General features: G+C 34.1%; 1 long non-coding RNA gene across 1 annotated transcript; it reads left to right on the plus strand.

Moving 5' to 3' along the window:
* The first annotated feature begins 12180 nt into the window (after positions 1–12180).
* LOC124533278 lies at positions 12181–13861 on the plus strand. Its single transcript, XR_006966688.1, has 3 exons — positions 12181–12301; positions 12914–13060; positions 13777–13861. It is a non-coding gene; the product is annotated as an uncharacterized LOC124533278 (long non-coding RNA).
* The last annotated feature ends 5372 nt before the right edge of the window (positions 13862–19233 follow it).

The raw sequence follows: 19233 nt of genomic DNA on the forward strand, positions 1-19233 counted from the left end.
CTATAGGCCAATACAATTCCCTTATGGAAGCTAATAATAGCTGTGGCCCAGCGTGCATTAGTTTATTGTGTTCGTAATAAAATAATAATTTCGTAAAAATATGAGTGGACTGTAAAAGAATAGGATGCTTTTTATCATAAGAGAATGTCGAGTTCTCTAAACGTCCTCCAACTCGCATTATATTATTAGAATCTAAGTAAACATTGAATTTAAGAAGAGTACTTTTCACAGGTAAATTTTGTTTATTTATAAGTAATTTGTACTCAGGGAAGGACTCAATTTGACTTCTTAAAATAATAATATTTAATGCTTCTTGTAATTCATCTTGTGTTAAGAATTTTTGTGAAACAGGAAGTTTTCTACAATTTCTAATGAATCGCAGCATGTATGCTACGCCTCGAACAAGTCTTAAATAATTGGAAAAACGTTTAAAATCAATTAATGTGTAATCTTTAACATTATCCGCGACAGCAGTCAGTGAGATATGTGAGCGAGTTTCAGGTAAAGTTTCAAATTCTAAATTAATTTGAGTAGGCCAATCGGGTTTATCTTTTAAGAAATCAGGACCGTGCCACCACATTCTATACCCCTGTAAGGTACTAATATCCACGCCACGAGATATAAGATCTGCTGGGTTTTTATTAGTTGGGACATGCCGCCAATTACCTGCCTTGTCTAAAATTTCAGCAACGCGGTTGCGAACAAATGGTTGAAGCTTCGAAGGCAACATTTGTAACCATCCCAGAACGATGGTTGAGTCAGTCCAACAGTAAACTCGGCTGAATTTTACTCGAAGTGAGTTTACAACCTTCTCATAAATCCGAGCTCCCACTACGGCACCGCACAATTCCAATCGTGGAATAGTAGTAGGTTTGATCGGTGCTACACGACTCTTCGCCATCAATAATCGAATCCTGCACTGACCGTCATGATTAACACTGCGGATATATGCACATGCACCGTACGCACGCTCAGATGCATCTGTGAATACATGGAGTTCTAATATTTCACATGAATCACATATCACAACGCGTGGAATCCGATAATTATTTAAAAGAGGCAGGGGCTTGACAATAGCTGTCCAACTGGAGTTGAGTTCCGAAGGTAATGGTTCGTCCCATGCGATTTTGTCTAACCACATCCTTTGCAATAACATCTTCATCGATACTACAAAGGGCGATAAAAGACCTAAGGGGTCAAAAATGCGAGCTATTACCGACAACAACTCACGTTTTGTACTATTATGGGAGGGAATCTTAGAGCCAATTATGAAACCCAATTCATCGGAATTAGCAAACCAGTCAAGTCCTAATAATTTATTATGTTCACCGAATCCCATATTTAAGTCTAATGATTCAGAATTACCAGACACTACTTGAGATGAATTAGATTTCCACTTCCTCAGTGACATACAAGCTGACTTAAGTATGTTGGTGATTTCATTACGAATAAAAATTATTTGTTTAATTCATTACTACCGATGAGCAAATCATCAACATAGAAATCGTGCTTTATAATAGCAGCAATCTCGTCGGCATCGTGTCGCAAGGAAGGGTGCACTAGCCGTACCGTATGTGACAGTGTTTAATTTAAAAACCTTCACTGGATTGGTTGAATTTACTTCACGCCAAATTACCTGCTGCAAGTGCCTGTCCGATGGATGGACTACAATTTGTTGATACATTTTTTCGACATCTGAGGATAACACATATATATATATATATATATATACTGACGAAATCGTAGAAGTATGGACAGAAGTTCATCCTGAACCGTAGGACCTACCATCTGTAAATCATTGAAGGACACTCCTGATGAAGTAGGACAACTTGCGTTAAATACTACACGAAGTTTTGTTGTGCTGCTACATTCGCGTAGAATTCATTCCAAGAGATTCCAAAACCGCAATAAATCCTTACGAATTAAATCTAACTCACTGTAATCATCAAAACTAGCTTGAGTAAAATTACATGATATTTTATTTAATAATTTACCATTGCAAAAGGTAACTGGGCCAGAAACGATCCAGCCTAGCCTGGTTTCACATAACACAGGTTTTCCAATACCTAACTTAATTTTTTCAGTACCTAGCAAGTCCCAGAAGAGATCAGCACCAAGTAAAATATCTACTTCCGACGGCTGGTAGAAAGTAGGGTCGGCTAAACAAATATTAGTAGGAATATTAAGGTTAGACAAATCAACTTCAAAACAAGGCATATCATTTGTTATTAACGGCAATACAAAACAAAACAACTTAGCGGTATAGCTGTTATCCAGTGACGTAATTTTGACCTGACATGTATTGCCTACGCGAGAATTCACGTTATTTATACCATATATTGACCCATCTACTTGTTTAGTATATAACTTAAGTCGTTTACATAAACGCTCCGTCATAAAACAAGATGTGCTACCACTATCAAGTGCTGCACGCACTATATGTTCAAAATTATTGTGATCATATAATTTAACTAAAGCGGTTGATAATAACACGCCGCTTTGCTTATTATTATTCTCGATATTCGAAGGCGAGAGGCGCGCAGATAAAGCAACACTACCAGTGCCGTCGCCAGTGCGAATTGAGCGCGCAGGCGCTGCAGACGTTGACGGAGACGTTGATATATTACTATTACTATTACAGCGATTACCTTTAAAGTCCGAGACGTGAATTAATACATTATGCCTACGCTTACATAATTTGCACCCTGGTGTTTTACAATTGTTCGCAAAATGACCTGAACGAAAACAGTTATAACATACTTTATAACTAGATATTAACTTAAGACGAGCTTCATTACTTAATGCAAGGAACTGTGAACAACCTTTTAAGCTGTGGTCACCTTTACAACAGGGACAAGTCTTGGTGACAGGTTCAGTGCTTGGAACACCAAAATTCTGTGTCGTTACCATGGATTTTATTTTGGGAACGTATTTATTAGTCACGGGAGTATTATTTCGTGATAACTCTAAAGTTTCAACTAAGTCAGCGCGCGTATGAAGGAATTGAAGGAAAGCATCGAATGTGATTTTGCTATTCTTGTCTACACGGCCCTTAAACTCCTCCCACTCACGATAAGACTTCTGGTCTAACTTGCGAGTAACTACATATATTAATAAAGTGTCCCATTGTTTAACTGGCTCACCTAAGGATTCTAATGAACGCAAGTTTTTATTTTGTCTTGTCTAATTGGTCTATCAAACCTTTTAACGCCATAGAGGATTCCTTAGGAATAGCTTCAATGTTAAATAAAGCTGACACATGATTCTGCACTAATAATCGTTTGTTATCATAACGATCACATATTAAATCCCAAGCAACCGTGTAGTTGCTAGCGGAAAACTCAATCGATTGAATAACTAAAGCAGCAGATCCCTCCAGAGAAGCACGCAAATAATGGAATTTGTTTATTTGGTCAATTTCATCATTATCATGGATGAGGCTAGTAAAAGTATCACGAAATTCTAGCCAATTGCTATAACACCCATTAAACCTAGGTAGCTGTATTGTAGGAAACTTAATAGGCTTATGAATGCTGACACCTGTATTTCTATCACTACATATAGACTCATTATCTTTATTGTATAATTTCAACAATTCTTGAGACCTAGACAAAGCTTTATAATATAATGATTCGAATTCTGAACGTTCAGACAACTGTACTTTGATATCGTCAACTATATATTCCAAACGCAACTGTACCTCATCATATTGCACGTACAACGACTCGATCTTTTCCCTCCGCAATTGCAATTCAGTAACCTCACAACTGCTTAGTTTTTTATCATGCGACGCATCGAGGTAATTAATAAATGCTGTTAAACGACCTTTGAAACTTCCACGCTTTTTTACTAACTCCCTTTCCTCGGACATACTGGGATTCGAGTGTCGTCGACCTGAAATGTATATAATGACAAGTTATATAACAGATTATGTACTATTATAATTATAAACTAGGTACTATGTTTTGGAATTGATTTTATTATATTAACAATGTAAGTAGGTAATCTTTATTGTGAATGTTAAAATATAATAACTAATTTAACGGCAAATATTATTTACACCACGTGTTTCTTAATATATGTATAAGTTAATAAATGATTATTTTAAGTACACTACGGCTTAATTAACTATATTATAAAGTAAATGAATCGTAACAATATCTAACACTAATTAATATATTATAATTAACAAGTACCTACGCATCAACATTAATAATTGAATGTATGTCTCTTAAACGCATTAACACAATTATAAATCGAAGTAATTACTTCTAAAACACTATTTAAGTATTAAATAATCATATTTCTGCCAATCATATGAAAATAATATGAAAATGAGAACTATTCAAAATGCAAGTCGGTACTATATTAACATAATTAATACAGGTATAAAAATGTACTAACCTTTTATATTTCTTATATATATCAAAGTTAAATACAACCTGTTCGAGTGTTGGGTGACGATATTATCCACTAGAAAACTTAACACCGTTGAAAAATGTGTACTGATACCAAATTCACTCTGCTCACGTGTAATTCCTCAAGTTGCAGTTAATTTTAACTCCGTTGTTAATTAATATTTCTGATTCGTTATTATTATCTTCTTTAATTCTCGAAGAAGGTATAATCAGGCTCGATAATGGACCATGTAGAAAGGGATAACTGGCTTGACGAAATAAAACAGGCGAATTTGGATAACTTAGAAATCGTGTTAACTGAATGCCGGTAAAATCGCTAATCACCGTCGGAACGGTGTACATAAAATATAACTTAAAAAATTACTTATAAGTGAGCGCTTCGGGTTGCTCTTTAAACTTATCAGGCGCTCGAACAGTACCATTATAACAAAGTATGTAGTTATGAAGTTTATCGTCTGTAACAAACGTTATCAAAATAGAGAACAATTAATAGTATTTCACTGTCACTTACATAGTCCTTCACTGAAAGCTGGCTCACTCGGTTCAGACAAATAATCTTTGGCATTTATAAGAATGAATTAGGTTACCGTAATTAAGGTTTTAATAAACAAAATATTCAATTATAACAACCGTAGAAAGAAGTGATCTCTGAATGGTGAGCGGGTCCAGTGGAGACATCGTCGGCTGGTTGAGAAGAAGTTGTTTGAACATCAGGTCCAGTTCTAAATGTATCAACTTTCCAACTGGCGTCACATTAAAATTCAGCTTGAATTCAAATGTACTTGTATGTCATTGACCTACAAAAAATATTTATTGGAAGTTATATCACAAACTTTTAACCCTATACTGTAGTCTGCGTCATTCTGCTCGCAGCGCTTTGTCAAAAAACGTTTGGTTGGGTACCGTCAACTCATCATATATTCCACCGCCAAGCAGCAATACTTGTAGTGTTATATTCCGGTTGGAATGACGAGTGTGCCAAAGTAACTACAGGTACGAGGGATTTGACATCGAAGTTCCTGAAGTTGGTGGCGTACGGGCAATGTAAGGAAAGGTTAAATATTTTGACGGTGCCAATGTCTGCGGGCAATGTACGGTCAGTGGTTATTACCCGGGTCATTTACCATCGGGTGGTCCATTGGCCGTCTAATTATGGTACAGAAAATTTCATGAAAGAAATTTAAAACTCATAATTTTAACACGATATTTGTGAAACCTTTAGGCAATTTTCGAAAATATATATTTTTTAATGTAACATCAATTTACCTCCGAACTTATATGATGCCACGGTTCAATGAATAAAACAGCAATAGACAAATGGTAAACACACCATAACACCTGAACCCTGACTATCGTGTGAAAACCACGTTCCGCTTTAGAAATAAGAGATAAATTAATATGATTCAATAATTACTTATAACAAAAATTAAATTTTGACGGAACAAAAATTAATTGCAATGAAAACTTATAAAATTCTTTGAAACGAATTGTTGTAATAAGTCAAGAATAAAACGTCAATGAAATGAAATTGAAGAAAGCCATCGCCAAAAAGAGAGAGTTCGCTGAAAATAAAATAAACATGATGCCGCCCCGAGTCGCACTCAGTCCCTTCACCGCAACGCAAACGGACACATAAGCCTTCGTTAGGTCCCGGAAACGCTTCAATGATAAACGGCATGCCGTCCCAGGAATATTGTCTAAAAATTACAATGTTAATATTTATTTGTCTAAATCATATTTGAAATTGAATAGTCAAGTACAAAGTGCCCTTTGTAAGCGTGACTTTAAATGCTGACGTTATAGTAAAATTGTGTAGTTTGGTTACGTTCTATTGCTCTGCGATATTCTATTTGAATAATATATATTTTTTTTACATTTCTGCCATTTAAATTTTGCATCGTTTCAACCGTTGAGTGACATTTCGGGCTTTCATGTATTACCAAACACTATAAATAAATCATATAAGATTTTAGTATGATTTGTAAGATTTCTGGCTGCCCACTATAATTGTCGTTATAAATTAAAACAAAGTTGTCACAACATTGGAAAAAAATCACATGCAATATTTACTTTAAAGAGCATTTCATACGTCATTCAGTTACACGTGACGAAATTGACAGAGCTCTATCAGAAATATATTCTCGCCGCAGCCGGAGATTAAGTTGGAATACTGTTTGTTAAAGCTCAGAAGGATCATCAAAAATATAACATGATTTTTTTAAATAACAAATAAATATCATATTGAAGTACGTTTCGAATGTGATACATGTAATAACTCTAACACTATTTAAATTTTAGAAAAGGTCTGTTCCACAGGATGAAAAAAATGGAAAAATATTTTAGAATTTTTAGGTCTATTGTAAGGATAATTAGGGATAAAAAATTTTTGACTTAAAAAAACAATGGAAATAACATGTAACGTTCATTCTTGATTTGACGTTTTTTTATTAAAGTTATTTAAGATGAAGCTCAAAGAATTCGATACAGTGTGAAGTGGTTTGACGTAAGTACCTAGTAGTTTAGCTACCCAGAATGTAATTATTTTACTCTTTCATATGTTTTCGAGATAGAAAAAACTTAGTGGGTTATCTATCAATAAATTCTCAGGAGCTGTTTGTTCGTTTAGTTGTTCGGTTGTTTTTACAACTGTACCAACTCTATTCGTCGTATTAGATTAAGAGTAAAAAGAAAACAAGGTTTTCTTGTGTATGCGTGTGTTACTGTGTAAACATTTTTGAGAGTAAAATTATTCTCTGTTCTGGCTAGTTTCCATAGAGGAAGGGCACCATCATTGATACTTACCAGCATTTAACTTGTCTACCCATTTTCTGAGCTTCAGGTTCATTGTCTGCAGTAAATAATATACATCAAAATTTAAAAACAAATTTTCCATATACAGTAGATGTATTTTATAATATCCAATATAAAACAGAATTTCGAAAACTTCGTATGCCACTAAAAAAAATATATCGTCAATCAGTAAGCCTGACAAAAAAATAATACTAACAGTCATTGCGAGCAAAGGCGACTAGCTGATCAGTACTCATGTGGAATGATGATGATTCCCAAATTAATTCGTCATATTTCCTCAATTTATCAAGTAGGTTAGGTAAAGTTATAAATGGCCACCTGATCGTAAATGGTCAAAAGCATGTACATATATTGGCATTGTAAGAAATATCAGCCATCACTTACAACGTCGCCGACCTTGGCAAATATGATGTTAGGTTACTTACGCTTGTAGTTGTAACTACTTACTCACCCTTCTAACCGTAACAAAAGAACATATGGACTTCCGTGACTTCCGTGGTCGAGTGGTGTGTACATTGGTTTTCGTGGTTACGCCACTCCGAGGTCCCGGGTTAGATTTCCGGCCGACGTAGTAAAACTTTGTTAGTTGTCTATGTTGTCTTGGGTCTATGTATTTGTGGTCGTTGATTCTGATTTTCCATAACACAAGTGCTTTATTATTACTATCAGCTACTTAAATTGATCAGAGTAATATATTTGATGTTGTCCAATATTAATTATTATTATTTATATGCTTGTGTTACGGTTAGTGTTACAGTTGAATGGTAGAAGCACATCACATTAGCATATAGTACATCCTCGGTTTTCACTAGCCCTGATTTGTAAAACGTGTTTTGATTTAAATGCTATCATTCCCATTCAAATAACTCACATTTTGTTTTATCAAATATGATGTATTTAAGAGTTACAGTTAATGCGATGAATAAAATTGTAAGTGTCGCATTAATTGCAGCAAGTAGATTTTTGTTTCGTTTTATTTACGATTCGCCGTTTAGATCGTAATTTATCTGAAATATACAATGATTAGTACAAAATTAATTAAGGCTATAGTTATTTAGTCCTACTACATACTACTTAGAGTACAAGTCTTGCTACAAAAGAAGTTTTTAGTGGAATCCGCTTTACTTTTGCACGAAAGTCTAGTATATAAAAAACTAAATAATTTCACAGTTTTTATACATTAAAAAAATATATAGCTTGTTGTTGTGGCGTAAAATTATATATCATGCAAGACAGAGAAATATAAGCCATTAGTAGCAAAACCACATAAGTACTTTGGGAGCTGATATGATATATCCCTTGTAGTTATGCTGGCTCAGTCAAATTGCTGCTTGTCAGTAGAATATCTGATCATTGGTTATAAACTTAGGCGGGCTTAACACCAGCAGCCCTACAAAAACAACAACAATAACCTGTAAATTTCCCACTGCTGGGCTAAAGCCTCCTCTGCCTTTGAGGAAAAGGTTCGGAACATATTACACTACGTTGTTCCAATGCAACCCGCATGTTAATACCCGTGTGAAATACACATGTGGCAGTATTTATATGAAATTAGACACATGCAGGTATCCTCACGATGTTTTCTTTCACCGCCGAGATGAATTATAAACAAATTGAGCACATCTACAATCAGTGGTACTTGCCTGGGTTTGAAGTCGTAATCATCGGTTAAGATGCACGCTTTCTAACTACTGGGGTATCTCGGCTCATGCCGCCCCAACGTTATCAACAAAAAGTGAAGTGTGCCTTTGTTTTCAGTACTAGTATCAGTAATTTCTTATGCACACGATTACTACCTTGACGATACAAAACGAAGTATTCGCACGCTACTGGGTTTATCAGATTTAGTCTTTAAAGTTGATTTAATACTATCGAACGCATTAGTGATAGTCGCAGTATTCAATATGAGGAATAGGATGAAAAGATTTATAAAGTATATACATAACATCGAGGTGGTAAGTTTTTTATAACTGTGATTTAATAATTGTAAGTTTGCCATATCAAAAAAAAAAAACAATAATAAACAAGAATAATTTCTGAATTTGAAAATTTGAGGCTGTTTTTTTTATGAATTACTGGAGATACACCAACCAAAAATATTATACAATTACCTTAGTATCTACTGCCTATTATAAAAACTGTCATATTATAAAAACAAAAGTTTGCATTTGGTTGTGTTAGAACAAAGTCGAAAGCTTATGGATGTTACCCCCATATCTCCGTAGACGGAATATTTAAAAGGTTAAACTATATCCAAAGACGCTAGTGCAATTTCCTTAAAATAAGTCAGCTAGACCCTTTAAAGCGACCACCAGCTTGGAAACTAGATTCTGTACAGAAGTATTGACACATGAGGCGTAACATCGCAGCCGCATCGGCGCTTTAGGAATGAGTGGTATCTCTTGCAGCCCTATGGACAGACCACTTACCAGCCTTTACTCATTAATCTATCTGAACTATAAAAAAACGTTTTAAGTATTTTATTTTCTTTCAGGTCAATAAAAACATTTCGCACGACTTTCTTAATTTAAATTTAAAAAAGTGCAAAATAATGATGTACTGTTTCTTCACAGTATTAACATCATTCGCTATATACGACATGAGCGATTGTGTCATTAAAATTTTGAAAGATGAACTAGATTGTAAGTATATACACGTCATCAAATCTGATCAATGGCCACGTGCACTGGTACATTTAGATACCATGTAGATTCCACAAACTCGCTCTTGGTTCGAATGGTCAGTAATCAGTCACGTCTCAAACAGGCAACAAAATGTTTGTTAATTTATTGTAAATGAAAGTACAAATAATGTTACTGTGTTCTCGGGTCACATATGTATACTCTACTCCAGCCATAATAGAAAAAGTGTCAGATAAAAAATTGAGAGCTATGGATTTGTGAAAAAATTACGTTTTGACGTCGACGCAACTTTTCTCGGAATTTCGGAAATAAAATTAAAGAAGAAATAAATAGTTAACTGTAACAGAGTTATATTATAAATAAAGATATTTCACTCATAACTTGGAGGTTATTAGGAAATAGTGCACGATATAGCTGAATTAATACGTAAATCTAGGGTTTGTTCATATTAATTCCTATTTCAATTGAAATAGCAGAAACTGTCTGATGAAAATATAACAAGAAAGACCAAAGAAGTTCCGTCGACTCGAATTGAATGCAATTGTCTCAGCCGAAGTTTTTCTTAGAATCGCCACAACCGATAAACTTAATTCGCAAGAGGAACCGCGACCCACACTACTCGTACTAAATAAACTTGGCTTCATACATCTAAACATATAATAAAATTGTAGTATCTGTTTGTAATATTAAAATAGCACTTTTTTACTCAAAGCATATGTATGTATACACGGATTATATACCTAAATAACATCCTTTACATTTTTTGTCTGTCTGTTTGTTGCATCTAATATCTGGAACGGCTGGACGATTATGACGGGACTTTCACTGGCAGATACTTGATATAATAAGGAATATACCAAGGCTACAATAATATATTTTTTTGTTAAAATCAATCGCGTATGGTCGCGGGCACAGCTTGTTACTAATAAAATTATTTGTTACAGTAATAACACTACCATTTACATTATGCTTTTATATAAAGTGTACAATCCGACTATTAATACATATGTATTTCTTTTTGATCATATCTTTGCTGAACGAATCACTGGAGCTCATCAATAACCAATTGATCGATTTGAATTTGAAGCTGAAATTATTCAGTTAGTATAATCATAATTATGTAATTAAGTTATATCATCGGTATACATTAACGTACACATGTTCAAAAATATAAATTCTTTACATTTATAATATTATAATAATATTTGCCTACTAATTATAGTACAGTATACTACTGGTATAGCTTTGTGTCAGCCTGTTTGAGTACTTATTGTTGCTGCTTTGCAATTTGGAAGGTATGTGAGCCAGTCTAGCTTTGGATACAAGAGAAATAACATCATAGTTCCTAAAGTTGGCGTATTGGCTATTTAAGAAACATCGAAAATTTCTTATACAATCAATTTCAATGGGCGCTGGTGACCAATTGTTATAAGTTGGCCCATTTGTTCGTCCACCTAAAAATAGTGTATAAAATGTCATTTTTGCATGTTTTCCAAAACAGTAGTTGCACTTTCATGTCCTAATAAGTACATTAAAGCTTCAAGAGCCGCATCGTGAAGTGTGTAAAATTTAAGGAGGATCTGAACCCACTTATGCGACATCCGCACATACAAAGACTCGCCGTCTCTTTCACGCATACCTGTTGATATGCAATACAATTATAGAGATAAACAAAGAAGAAGGGACTATCGTGTTGCTCATACTTGCTTACACCATTTCTGACATGATGAACGGCCTTTATGTTGTGGCATCGGCGGTCACTTTATCAGGTATACTTATATGATGTGCTCTTTACGCTGTTCACTCCTGAAATAAGGATGAAGTATATTAAGAAAATTTTTATGATGATGACGATGATGGTAATATCTCGACTGATTTCAATTATAGCCAATCAAGAGGAGACAGGCCTCAACAGCCGACATATTGTAATACTCAAGTGTGTGCATTAACACAGATGCACTTTACATTCCATGGCAAAATTACCGCAATTCTGACATGACCGTAAAGAGGTCAGATACAGGACTAAATGCTTGCGAGTGTTTTCTAACTACCATACTCCTGGACGTTATTTAGCATTTATTTACACGAACCAACCACCAATAACAATTTAACGGCCTTACTTAGGTACTGAACCTGTCCCAATTATTTTTAGCCATATATCTAGGCACTAGGCAAAGAGTCAGATAAGTACTAAATGTATTTGGCATAGAAATAACTCTGCGAGAGCCTAGGTCACTCTTAATTTGACATATTTACTAATCGAAAAAAGTATTGACTTTAAATTTTTATTAATCGGTACTAATCGTCATGATTACAGTTGACTCTCTATATAAATTTGTACAAAGTGAAACGTTGATGATTTTGTGGTTTATATACCAAATGGGTAATTTCTTACTTTGGATGGAACCCAGTCATCGGACACAAGATAAGGTAATGGATACATTACTTTTCATTCAAGTTGAAATTTCATAGTGAATTCAAACTCTTCTATGAATTTAAATTGCACCTATATTGATAACAAACATACATTGGTTTTTGATCATAGTGCATAAGTGTAACGCACTTGTGCACTATGTTGTGATACACACATCTTCATTCCCTCATTATGACAAGCCGAGATGACCCAGTGGTTAGAACGCGTGCATCTGAACCGATGATTGCAGTTTCAAACCCAGGCAAGCACCGCTGAATATTCATGTGCTTAATTTGTGTTTATAATTCATCTCGAGCTCAGCGGTGAAGGAAACTTGTATGTGTTTAATTTCATAGAAATGCTGCCACATTCATATTCCACCAAACCGCATTGGAACAGCGTGGTGGAACATGTTTTAAACCTTCTCCTCAGAGGAAGAGGAGGCCTTAGTTAAAAAGTGGGAAATTTACAGGCTGTTGTTGTTGTTGTTGATAATCCGGTAGGATGGCAAATCCAACTTGACCGGAAAGAGAATACACAAAGTAACAAATAGCAGCAATAGCAGCAGGTCTACAGTAAAGAATATTGTTCTCCCTCAGTAGGATTCTTGATCTCATTTACTACTTTAGTTCCAGGCTATTTTGAACACAGTTAGCAAACTAATGTGCACACCGTCTCGAGTGAAACTGCCAGTTCTGTTTAATTTCTATGAGTTCCAAATGCCTAAGTTCCGACCTCACGGTGTATGCGATTTCACGAGATCGTTTACGGCTGCGGTAAGATTAGAAATAAGGACCACATTTTCTGAATCGTCGTTTTTCACATTTGTTTATTTTACAGTTTTTAGATTATTATACGAACAATTTCGAGTTAATCTACATAAGAATTATTAACAATCAGTTCTTAAATGTATACTATATACTGTATATATGTGTATATATATATGCATATTTATTCCTACTTCAATTGAGATAGCAGAAACTGTCTGATGAAAAAAACATTTTTTTTTACGAGCATATAGCAGAGGATCAGAGTTGCGATTCGCTACGCGCTTGTATTCTTGCCGACATTCCACGCGGTCTATATATATAGCGTAGCGTATCGCAACTCCGATCCTCTGGCCAAAAAACGAACAACAACCAGTGGAGGCAGTAAGATTTATAGAAGCTTTTTTTGCAGCATTACTCTAAGGATCAAGTCAACAGGATAAAAAGTAATTTGACATGCAACACGAGTATTTTGTTCGTTTTTTCGCTTCAGGTTTTGCGACAGCGGCACGAACTCTTAACATTGATTCCCGGATATGAGACGGTGGCTCCGTCTTAACGCATATAGCGCCCCGTACAAAGGCTAAATATTGCCCTACTTATTATCAAGCTATACTTGATTACTATAGCCGGATTTACAATACCAATTATAATTTCTCTAGGAAACTTCGCTCAAATAGGAAAAGTGTGTATGGATGTCGGTATAAAGCAATTCTAATTTTCAGGTATTTGGCGTCATGACTACTTTTTTGATCATCATAAGGCAGTTCAACATCAAAGATAACATTTATTCAAAAAACTATCTAGGACAATAGAATGCTTTAAATAATATTTAAATAAGTGCTGTTGTTATTAAAATAAATTAATTTTTCTCATATTCAGCAATAAATACGAGTATAAGAATGAGAAATCACTTTTATTTTACCAAGTAACATTTGGAACTATTTAATAAAAAGTTTCATCGTAAATGGTTTTGGATTAATGTAAATATTGAACAAATGAAATAATATGTATAGATTTTATATTTTATATATATATATATATATATATATATATATATTATATTAATGGTTTTTATATGCTTACTACGCTTTGACGGGTAAGTCACTGAATGTTTATAACAATGATTTAGAGAAAATACCTTTCATCATTTTATTCATCATTAGATCTAATAATGACTTTAGTAGTCGCCGATATATAATAGTCATCATACTTAATGTAGCCGACAGATGTTTCTGGCTGTCAGATGACAGTCCTTTTCTAGCTAGCCAAGACAATATAAGCAAGTTCGCACTTTATTAAGTTTATCGGTTGTGGCGATTCTAAGAAAAACTTCGGCTGAGACAATTGCATTCAATTCGAGTCGACGGAACTTCTTTGGTCTTTCTTGTTATATTTTCATCAGACAGTTTCTGCTATTTCAATTGAAATAGGAATTAATATGAACAAACCCTAGATTTACGTATTAATTCAGCTATATCGTGCACTATTTCCTAATAACCTCCAAGTTATGAGTGATATATCTTTATTTATAATATAACTCTGTTACAGTTAACTATTTATTTCTTCTTTAATTTTATTTCCGAAATTCCGAGAAAAGTTGCGTCGACGTCAAAACGTAATTTTTTCACAAATCCATAGCTCTCAATTTTTTATCTGACACTTTTTCTATTATGGCTGGAGTAGAGTATACATATGTGACCCGAGAACACAGTAACATTATTTGTACTTTCATTTACAATAAATTAACAAACATTTTGTTGCCTGTTTGAGACGTGACTGATTACTGACCATTCGAACCAAGAGCGAGTTTGTGGAATCTACATGGTATCTAAATGTACCAGTGCACGTGGCCATTGATCAGATTTGATGACGTGTATATACTTACAATCTAGTTCATCTTTCAAAATTTTAATGACACAATCGCTCATGTCGTATATAGCGAATGATGTTAATACTGTGAAGAAACAGTACATCATTATTTTGCACTTTTTTAAATTTAAATTAAGAAAGTCGTGCGAAATGTTTTTATTGACCTGAAAGAAAATAAAATACTTAAAACGTTTTTTTATAGTTCAGATAGATTAATGAGTAAAGGCTGGTAAGTGGTCTGTCCATAGGGCTGCAAGAGATACCACTCATTCCTAAAGCGCCGATGCGGCTGCGATGTTACGCCTCATGTGTCAATACTTCTGTACAGAATCTAGTTTCCAAGCTGGTGGTCGCTTTAAAGGGTCTAGCTGACTTATTTTAAGGAAATTGCACTAGCGTCTTTGGATATAGTTTAACCTTTTAAATATTCCGTCTACGGAGATATGGGGGTAACATCCATAAGCTTTCGACTTTGTTCTAACACAACCAAATGCAAACTTTTGTTTTTATAATATGACAGTTTTTATAATAGGCAGTAGATACTAAGGTAATTGTATAATATTTTTGGTTGGTGTATCTCCAGTAATTCATAAAAAAAACAGCCTCAAATTTTCAAATTCAGAAATTATTCTTGTTTATTATTGTTTTTTTTACTGATATGGCAAACTTACAATTATTAAATCACAGTTATAAAAAACTTACCACCTCGATGTTATGTATATACTTTATAAATCTTTTCATCCTATTCCTCATATTGAATACTGCGACTATCACTAATGCGTTCGATAGTATTAAATCAACTTTAAAGACTAAATCTGATAAACCCAGTAGCGTGCGAATACTTCGTTTTGTATCGTCAAGGTAGTAATCGTGTGCATAAGAAATTACTGATACTAGTACTGAAAACAAAGGCACACTTCACTTTTTGTTGATAACGTTGGGGCGGCATGAGCCGAGATACCCCAGTAGTTAGAAAGCGTGCATCTTAACCGATGATTACGACTTCAAACCCAGGCAAGTACCACTGATTGTAGATGTGCTCAATTTGTTTATAATTCATCTCGGCGGTGAAAGAAAACATCGTGAGGATACCTGCATGTGTCTAATTTCATATAAATACTGCCACATGTGTATTTCACACGGGTATTAACATGCGGGTTGCATTGGAACAACGTAGTGTAATATGTTCCGAACCTTTTCCTCAAAGGCAGAGGAGGCTTTAGCCCAGCAGTGGGAAATTTACAGGTTATTGTTGTTGTTTTTGTAGGGCTGCTGGTGTTAAGCCCGCCTAAGTTTATAACCAATGATCAGATATTCTACTGACAAGCAGCAATTTGACTGAGCCAGCATAACTACAAGGGATATATCATATCAGCTCCCAAAGTACTTATGTGGTTTTGCTACTAATGGCTTATATTTCTCTGTCTTGCATGAACGTGGATAAGTGTATGGAGATAGAGAGAGCGGACGACCCATGAAACGGTAGATGGATTGATTGAAAGACGATAAGGCTGGTAAGAATATTGAATGTCAGATCACGTCAGATAGGGAAGAATGGAAGAAGAAGATGTGTTGCACCGACCCCAAGTAAATTTCGATAAGGGCAGGATGATGATGATAATGATGGTTCATACTTCTTACATAGTCGATGTTATCGGCAGTGTTAGCAACATCCCATCTATCTTTGCATGTCCGTCACCCTAAATAGACAATATTTTTTTTTACAGAATTAAAAATTTTAAAGTAAAACAGAGCACCCAACAACAATATTACTAATCTGATAAAATACTGAACGCTAGCGATATCATTTCATATTGCCCTCGACCAATGATCATGTGCAAAATTATAACTTTAGTAATTGCTATTGTGCAAAACAACACGATATCATAAGCTATAGAAGGTAAAACTTACGTATGCAAACGAGATATATGTACAAGTGAAACACGCAACCGGGGCACACAGTAACTCTATACTCCTCGTTGAGTGGTACGAAGCGTAAATGAGTAACGCCGATTATTCTTGAAATGCGCAGCACTAACGCTAGTGGGCCATTTACTGTACACGACACTGATTCAGTACCAAACAGCTCTAAAATTATAAAAAAATTACGATTCGTGATATTGTCAAGTGTCTCATTCTTTTTATATTCCATTTTAAATCAGATAAAATATTTTTGTCTTCGATATTTAAACTATCAATGATGCTCTTTAGTTTTTTGTGATACAAAATTATAACAAATATAGTTATTTGTTGTTACTCCATTATAGTCTTAAATATTATTTATTGAATTTAAAGACAATAGTGATTTTCATATGAAAACCTGTATGCATACCCTTCTCTTCTCCTATTCGGTTCCTCTTATTTCTTATATAAATCATGTTTTCCACTTTTTATGAATCCTTCTTCGTCTGGCTTCTGATAGAAGTCAAATTTGCGATAAGTTACCTCCGCAAAATATGTCCCTCACTAGTTCCCAGTAATCAAAGATCTTCTCTTAATGACATTAGATGTCACAGGCGTAAATATGGAGCATTATCCTCATTGTGTCCTGGGTGTTACAACAAGCAAAGCAGCTAAAGGTAAAGCAAAATAATTCCAACTTTATAATATAGCAGATATATACAAGCTATGATTAATATTAAGTTCAAAAATTTTGAAATTTTCTCACTTACTTTTAAGATTCTAGATTTTAAGAACATAGATTCAGATTTAAAGTTTAAGAATTAATAACAGGTGTGCATCTCCGTGCCATAGTTCTGAGTGACTTAAATGTTAAATTCAATAAAGGTCCAATGTTATCAACATGGCCGACTGGCAGAGGGCGATCGACTAATGACTTTGTGTGTATTTCGAGCTGAACACATTTAAAACATGCGTCATACTCGTATTACTGGTAAACGACTTTTCATAACGTAATATATGTTGACGTGAGTTTATTTTTACTTTTTAACTATCACGTTCTATTTAACCGACTATCATGAAACTATGCATACACGGTGCCTAGACTACATAAAACGATATAGGGTACCATTCAAAAACCCCTACTTACAAAGCAACGAAGTTGCCTAGCGGAAATTGGTATATAATATTTTAGGAAAGCTCCTCTAAACAAAACAAAAATACACCAAATCTTCAAAATAAATTTATTACAAAATATTAAAACCAATTATACCAAACTGAAATTCGTAATGTTCATTAATAGATTATTATTATTTATTTTACGATTTTATCACTACACCTGTTCTGCTCCTGTTCGTTTAAATTTCAAATCAATGATGAAAGACAGAGAGAAATCATTGTTTACTTAACAACGACTACAAGTAAGGCCGTAAGCTGTCGAGATTTTAATCACAGTTACTTAACAATGTATTCGACATTGATTGATTTTATTATTGTAACAAATTATTATGTGACGTCTATAATTTTTTTTTATATAAATTTTTTATTTGTTCGACTATTGGTATCGATCGTTACAATTACAATGTTCGCCGAAAAATGATGATTTTTTTTCGAGAATTAAGACTTCTTTTTACATTTAAAATTCAAAACGCTCGCTTAAAATTTAATGGTAATTTATTAATTCTATGAAAAGACTACACCAAACAATTCTGCAATGTAATTGTACGATGAGTAAACCATATACGAACCGAACAATAAAAATAATGCCTCCGAAAATAGAAAAGAAACTAAAAATTGTCAATACGTTAATATTAATAAATACCTCTGCGAGTTGTAATTATAGACTTATGAGAATCTTAGAACTGTCTCATCAAAATCCTGTCGGTAGAGTAAATATTATCTTTATCTTCAGACATTGTATCATATTTATGTCGATGATGATTGAGTCAGTATAATCCTTAAGATTTTGGATTTTATTCAAACTATGTGGATAACAATATATCATATCATATTTTATCTTTGTATGTCATCAAAAGATACACCAAAAAATCGAATCACTTCAATTATAAAAATCTCATTGTTTATGACAACACAATTGCTTTGTTTTCGACCGACTTCAAAAAGGAGGAGGTAACAAATCGTCTGTATTTTTTTATGTTTGTTACCTCATAACTTTTTACTGGGTGGACCAATTTTGATAATTTTTTTTTTTTTTGTTTAAAAGGTAGTGCTTCCCGTGAGGTCCTATTTTAATTTTATCCTGTTTCGATGATGATATTCCTATGAAAACGATATAAGTCTTAAATTTACATTACGTATGTGCGCGGTAAATAGGTGAAGAACTCAAAATTGCGCCAACCAATTTTGTTGATTCTGTTTTTATTATATAGAATATACTTCAAAGGTAGTTT

This window comes from Vanessa cardui, chromosome 10 (genome assembly GCF_905220365.1).
Source record: "Vanessa cardui chromosome 10, ilVanCard2.1, whole genome shotgun sequence".
NCBI lineage: Eukaryota > Metazoa > Arthropoda > Insecta > Lepidoptera > Nymphalidae > Vanessa > Vanessa cardui.